The 7,923-nt window shown below is 36.7% G+C and overlaps 1 non-coding gene across 1 annotated transcript; it reads left to right on the top strand.

The window, feature by feature from the left end:
- The first annotated feature begins 5,930 nt into the window (after nucleotides 1-5,930).
- Nucleotides 5,931-6,003, top strand: Trnad-auc (transfer RNA aspartic acid (anticodon AUC)). Its single transcript has one exon. It is a non-coding gene; the product is annotated as a tRNA-Asp (tRNA).
- Nucleotides 6,004-7,923: the final 1,920 nt, after the last annotated feature.

Below are 7,923 nucleotides of genomic sequence, written 5' to 3' on the forward strand. Positions count from 1 at the left end.
GGTGATACGCTGGAATATGGAGATCGAACGGTTTTCCTTGGAGTCACTTTAGACTTAAAACTGCAGTGGCATGCACATATAGCCACTCTAGCCGGCAAGCTTAGTTCTGCTGCCCATGCAGTGAGGCGAATCAGACAGCTAACAAACGTAGAAAACGGCCAGGCTGGTATACTTTAGCTACTTCCACAGTGTTATGTCGTATGGAATTCTGTTGTGGGGAAAAGTGGCAGACATTCAGACTATTTTTGTGCTGCAAAAACGAGCTGTAAGGTTCATATATGAACTGGGCGCTCGGGTATCCCTAAGAGAGAAATTCAAAGAAGCAAATATCCTTACGGTTGCATCTCAATACATACTTGAGAATCTTATGTATGTTCGGAAAAACATCCACGAATACAAGCTGAATAGTGATATCCATAATTATAACACTAGAAATAAACATAAGCTTGCTGTGTCCGCCCACCGCCTCCGTAAGGTTAGTACGTCTTTCGTCGGGAACTGTACACGTTTTTATAATAAAGTCCCTACTGATATAGTGAATTTACCACTTAACAAGTTTAAGCGCTCCTTGTTAAGTAAGGCGTACTACACTGTAAATGATTTTATAGACGATAGAGATGCCTTTAAGCCGGTAGCTTGATGTAGATAGGGTGATAACAGTTAAATAAATATTGTTTTCTGTTCATTGTGAATCAAGCATGCTAGTGTCCAGTAGAATTGACACATGAGAACATAATGTTCTCGCTTTATTATATTGTTTAATTTAGTTTAGTTTTGGACACCTGGAGACCTTATACATCTCAAATTTTTTATTTTGTATATAATTTGATTGTGTATACCTATATTTTTATTGATTCTGACACTTAGAGACACATTTACATCTCTAAGTAAATTTAAGTTAATTTAAGCCAGTAATTTTGTGTAGCTATGCCGTCTTTTATATATCATACAAGCACAAAATGTTGTGTCTCACAGCTATATATTATTACTATTTAAATATCAATATACCCCGTTAGCTTGAACATGTCATGCTCGCTTAAAAGTCTTTGCTTACGGTGGCGTCGTTGATCGGGTCGCCACTTTCCCGAATGAAGGTTGAGGGAGGCGATGGCTGAGATACGGGTTATACTCGTGAACGGGTGCTGTTTGTGGAGACTGGTCTGTTTAAGCTAACTTTATTTTTGAGTATAATTACAGTGAGACACCTCACTCGGTTCTCGTATGTTTCTTTTATCCTAATGAATGTTTTAATTATACGGAATTTTGACTCTTAGAGACTCTATACATCTCTAAGGATAATTTGATAAGTCATTTAGTTCTGACATTTAGAGATATTTACACCTCTAAATAATTTTAGAATTTATTTTTGTATCTGTTTGTTTCTATTAGTATTATTATTATTTTAGTTATTTTTAGTAATTCGACATTTAGAGACTTTATACATCTCTAAGTAATAATAATAATTCACTTACTTTTTCTTTAAACAATAATACTTTAAGTAGTTTGCATTAATATTTTCAATGAATTGTATTTTATACTTAATTGTTGATGTGCTTAATTGTTTTTGCTTGTATGTAAATTCCATGTTGACGTGTATAAGTGCCCTTGTGGCCTATTTGCTGAATAAATGTTGAAGTTTAAGTTTAAATAGCCTAATTTTATTGGACATACCCATGGAATATTATTTCTGGAATATAAATATTTTATTTCATTTCGTAAACCGGCGAGCGTGTATGAGGAATGTTATGAAATTGAAGGAAGCGTAGAAGATATGTCAGGATCGTAGCAAGTGGAAATCCGTGCTTATATACATGTATGTTGATACGTGTTGCGGTATTTTATATCCTGTATATTTCTATACCGGCTGATGTTTAATAGTGATTGTACGTTTTTATTATTAACTCGTCTTTAACTTCCCTGATAATACTAAGCGTAGTAAAACGAACATTTCTCCTTATCTCGAAGGTTAAACAAATACATTGTTTTTTGCGCAACTGGAAATTATTACTTGAAAGGAAAATTAGCAGAATAATCAGTTTTAGTACCAACTTTATTACCTAGATTGTTTCTGGTACTAAATGAACTAGATAATACACTAAAGAGACAATACCGGGTCGCTTTATATGGAAATGTTGTGCGAAAAAACCCGCTCTGATTGCTTTTTAGTCTATGACCAAATGATGGGTTATACATAAAAAAAAAACAATAGTTTGCAATATTCTTACCCCCCGAGTTACACACAATGTTTTCCATCACACTTGCGAAGAAAAAACTAAATTTTTAGCGTAATAATTCTTAAATACGGTGACATATCAAACATTCGTCCGCCATTTTGTAATTTCTTGACAGGTTAGGCATCGAAGGCAGACCTATACGGCATTCAGCCACGATTGAAAATTAAGTAAAAATATTTAAACGGCTGTTAAATTAATCAAATTAAATAATTTTAAATATAAACAAAAATATTAAATTATAAATGTCACTATTTTAAAAGTAAAACTCATTTATGCTACTTGGTTTGTATGAGTGACATAATAAAAAAAAGCTATAAATCCCTAGGGAGTTATAGCTTATTTTTCACAATCCATAACCCCCCACGGGAACAATATAGGCCTTTGTCCTTCAGTACACCTGCATGAAATAAGATCTTTTTCGAGCAAGTGTGATGAAAATGATTTAATTGCCTCCACTTTATTGTTTGTGACAGTAACAATATCAAGTGTTCAGCGGAGATCTAGTGGCTGGTTCAGTAGATGGGCGAAGAAGAGAAAGCCGTCTTGATGGTCACATTGTATTTAATAATTAAAGCACGGAAATATATTTATGCACTTAACATGGCGACAGATCGCCCGACCGTCGAGAGCGGAACCAGCGTAAGAACGAATGCATGAATGAATGAATATTTACTGTTGGAGTTGCCAACAAATAGTACAAGTCTTCGAGCAACACCCTTCCGACACGTCGAAAGGAGCCCAACGATATCTTACCGTACATATCGTTGTGCCGTTTTTGCGGGCGGAAACGTGCACACAGACGCACTTCTCACTCACTACATACAAAATCCAATCTGTAATGACGACACAAATACATAGAAAATTACACACGTCAAAGGCAAATCTTGCACACGTCGATCTTTTTGTGTACGGACGAGTCACAACACGCTATGCCCAGTTGCGCCTGTGAGCCGCTTCTCGGTGTTGCTCGAAGGTGAAAGTAAAGTTTCTTCTTCTTCTTCCTCGCGTTGTCCCGGCATTTTGCCACGGCTCATGGGAGCCTGGGGTCCGCTTGACAACTAATCCCAAGATTTGGCGTAGGCACTACTTTTTACGAAAGCGACTGCCATCTGACCTTCCAACCCAGAGGGTAAACTAGGCCTTGTTGGGATTAGTCCGGTTTCCTCACGATGTTTTCCTTCACCGAAAAGCGACTGGTAAATATCGAATGATATTTCGTACATAAGTTCCGAAAAACTCATTGGTACGAGCCGGGGTTTGAACCCGCGACCTCCGGATTGCAAGTCGCACGCTCTTTCCGCTAGGCCACCAGCGCTCCGCAGTGAAAGTAAAGTTTCTGACTTTACAAATTACTGCTATAAAATGAATTGAAAAATATGAAAAAAAAATTGCTTTTCTTTTGTTTCTTTACTTTAAAAACAAAAAAGCGGCCTAGTGCGAGTCGGACACGCCCATGAAGGGTTCCGTACCATTTATGACGTATTAAAAAAAACTACTTACTAGATCTCGTTCAAACCAATTTTCGGTGGAAGTTTGCATGGTAATGTATATCATATATTTTATTTAGTTTTTTCATTCTGTTATTTTAGAAGTTACAGGGGGGAGGGGGGGGGGGGACACATTTTTTCACTTTGGAAGTGTCTCTCGCGCAAACTATTCAGTTTAGAAAAAAATGATATTAGGAACCTAAATATCATTTTTGAAGACCTATCCATAGATACCCCACACGTATGGGTTTGATCGTTCAAACCAATTTTCGGTGGAAGTTTGCATGGTAATGTATATCATATATTATTTTAGATTTTTCATTCTGTTATTTTAGAAGTTACGGGGGGGGGGGGGGGGGGACACATTTTACCACTTTGGAAGTGTCTCTCGCGGAAACTATTCAGTTTAGAAAAAAATGATATTAGAAACCTCAATATCATTTTTAAAGACCTATCCATATCACACGGGTATAGGATATGGGTTTGATGAAAAAAGATTTTTTGAGTTTCAGTTCTAAGTATGGGGAACCCCCAAAATTTATTTATTTTTTCTATTTTTGTGTTAAAATCCTAATGCGGTTCATAGAATACATCTACTTACCAAGTTTGAACAGTATAGCTCTTATAGTTTCGGAAAAAAGTGGCGGTGACATAATCGGACAGACAGACGGACGTGACGAATCTATAAGGGTTCCGTTTTTTGCCATTTGGCTACGGAACCCTAAAAATTAGTTTTATATGCTATTCCTATTGGTTAAAATTGCTTTGCCAATTGTTCTAATATAGTGGGCCTTGACTGGGTATTACTTAGTTTGTTCATAAGTTCTGTCACAAAGGTTTTGACTGATAAAATGTAATACAAAGCTTTTAATAAAAAAAAGCTTGTTTTATATTGATCAAAACTTAATACTGTTATTTTAAAAATTAAGATCGCGCATTTATTTACGAATGCGCGGCTGGATTGTGAAAAATTATACTTTACTAAAGGGAGTAAAAATCAGTGTCACATTAATAAAAGAGGTACAATTGTTTATTTGTATGAACCTACTTTATAAGAACGTTATTTTATCACCAATATTTAGTTCTCCGCCGAGTCTGTACTTCACCTAATACCCTTCAAACTTAAGAGTAATTTTCAGTGACACGCTAATATTTGACTGAATAATAAGATATTATATGCTGTGCCCTTGCAGGGTCCATGTGAGACATTGTATATCATATTGTATAACATCTATACTGTACCATGGTTGCAATAAAGAATGATTATGAAAAAAAAAAAAAAATTTGACTGCCATCCAATGTCTACTCTCTTACTCTTTGGTAAAACAAGTACAGTTTCGAAATTTGGCAATACTAATACATATGAATTATATATTCTATATATTTGAAAGACAAAAAAACCGGCTTTTGTTTTATGTAAGATTAAACCATGTAAAAAAGAAAAATATATAAATAGGGATCAAAATCACCTTGAACAGGTCGCGTTTTACTACATGTTTTTTTTTATAAAAAAGCTATGCAAAACTGAGACAGCAAATTACGTAAATAAGCTATCAACCCATTTATATGAATAACAAGGGTTCAGTACCTATCGCTTTTTTATTAGTCAAAACCTTTGTGACAAAACTTATGACCTGACTAAGTATAATGCTGTCAATTTGATTCCTAAGCCACTACTCAGACCAATTTTGGCAGCAATTTTAATAGCCCAGGAGCAGCAGTGTTAAGTAAACGTTAATCTCATAGAAGTTTGACGTTTAAATAACACTTGCACTATCTGGACTGTCAAACTTTTAAGCTTAGAATAAATTTAAATTATATTTATATTTAAATTAACTTGTTTAAACTAATAAATAATAATGAATAATGATTATAATATTTTGTAAATCTTAGATATAAATTAATTAATGTTAAGTATATGATTATAATGCATGGTTATATTGTTCAAAATTTTTATATGCTATACTTAGTTATAGTACCTAGTTAATAAGGAAAGTTTGCATGCTTCATTAAGTAAAATGTACGCACTTAAAATTACTTACAGACCAACTATGTTTACCACTACATTTTGCAAATAAATATATCTTTATCTTTAAAAGTGGAACGAAGTGTGTGTGAAGTGGATTGGAAGAAGTGTAACGTTTTTACGGTAGATGTCGCTAGGGTTCCCTAGACCCATATTGTGAAAAATTTGCTGCCTATGGATGAGGTCTTGGTGGCTCAGATGGCAGAGCGCTGGAGTATCAATCCAGAGGCCGTGAGTTCAAGTCTCACCCAAGACAGTAATTTAATTAATTTATTCTAAGCTTAATAGCATCGTTCGAAGACATTTCTGCTTGTTAAAAATTAATTTTCTCAAACTTGCTATGAAATGATTACATGACTTACGTCAAATTAGGTCCGGAAATACTACATATCAGGTGCGATGAGTGAAGATGATATGTAAAGGAATTTCATACTGCCTTACACACCTAGGACTGTAAAGCAACCTTCTTTTATTTTTTAACGTCAAATTGTGACACAACGTCTTGGCATTCAACCATCAACTAGCTTCAGTTAGCTTGGTACGGTGATTTGTTGTGCATATTCGTTGCTAAGCAACGGCGGTGGCGCATCGCGCAGGCGCGCGGACTTACGCGCGTAAGGTTGTACACCGCTGGTAGAGTGGCGAGCCGAGTAAGTCGCCACAAAACAAATTGACTACAATTTTTTGTTTTAATTGCAAGTTTGAGAAAAGCACTATATATATCTCGGCGAGAAACGGGGTTGCCGGCCGCGTATCTCTATCCAAATATCCGTATATATCTACTTGGCCTGCAACCCTACGTTTACCGGCCTCTATAGTAATGTACTATTTGTGAAAGTATTCTTGGTGTGACTCTAAACCATGGCATAATAGATATATTTGTTTATCTTCTACGACAGTGCTTATTGAGTAATGATGTAATAAATAAATAAATATTATAGGACATTATTACACAAACTAAGTCCCCTTGGCCGCCCTAGGCCCCAGGCCTCGTAGTAACTACTAGCCGCCCCTTTCTCAGCACCCATCATATAGACTGCCGCCTTGCTGCCGCCCCTAATGTCTTGCCGCCCTAGGCCCGGGCCTACTTGGCCTTAGGGCAAATCCGCCACTGTAACTGTAAAGTCCCACAGTAAGCTAATAAGGTTTGTGTTGTGGGTACTCAGACAACGACATATACAGGGCGTCCCAAGACTATGGCACATCAAGGGAAAGAACCTTAAATATCGTAGATAGGATATTTTGCTGAAAGAAGACTTTACGTTATTTTAAAAGTCAGTAATTCTGCATTTAAAGATTTTCTAAGAATTACTTGCTTCATCTGGGAATCGAACCGAGTTAATAATTTTCTTGAAATTTGACTCAAACATTTTACGTTGTTCCTTTCTTTTAAAATAATATGTTACTTAAGAAGAATTATTATTTTTTGTCCATTCTTTCGATTGGCATCATAAAAATAGGGGGGATTTTTTTCACATTTAAGTGGGTTCGATTCCCAGACGAAGCCAGTAATTCTTAGAAAATCATTAAATGCAGAATTACTTACTTTTAAAAATAACATAGTCTTTTTCAGCAAAATATTTAAGGTACTTTCCCTTGATGCCCCGTAGTCTTGAGACGCCCTGTATAATATATATACTTAAATACATAGAAACCATCCATGACTCGGGAACAAATATCCGTGCTCATCACACAAATAAATGCTCTTACCAGGATTTGCACCCGGGACCATAATCGGCTTCATAGGCAGGGTCACCCACTAGGCCAGACCGGTCCTAATGTATCTAGTAGTTAAGAGACAAAGTTCTATAGTGGCCTAGAAATCATATTAGTTGACTGAACCTATCCGTGGGCAACATTCTATTGGTCCTTAAACACATCCCTCGCTACGCATCCTCGCCCATCTCTGGTGGAAAGCAAGTAAGTAATCATTTATTGCATACCATGGCGAAGGAGGCCCTCCCGACAATCGACCCCGGTTTGTCGAGGAGGCTGAGACAGCTGAAGAGGCCACAGCTCCGGCTTTTGACTGGGGCCATAACCGGCCACGCCCCACTAAACAAACACCTACTAACCCTACGTGTTATAGATAGCCCCCTTTGCAGAGCGTGCATGGAGGCAGAGGAGACAGCCGCCCACGTCATTCTTGAATGCCCAGGGTTGGCAGAGTACCGGG

This window comes from Cydia pomonella, chromosome 25 (genome assembly GCF_033807575.1).
Source record: "Cydia pomonella isolate Wapato2018A chromosome 25, ilCydPomo1, whole genome shotgun sequence".
In the NCBI taxonomy this organism is placed as follows: domain Eukaryota; kingdom Metazoa; phylum Arthropoda; class Insecta; order Lepidoptera; family Tortricidae; genus Cydia; species Cydia pomonella.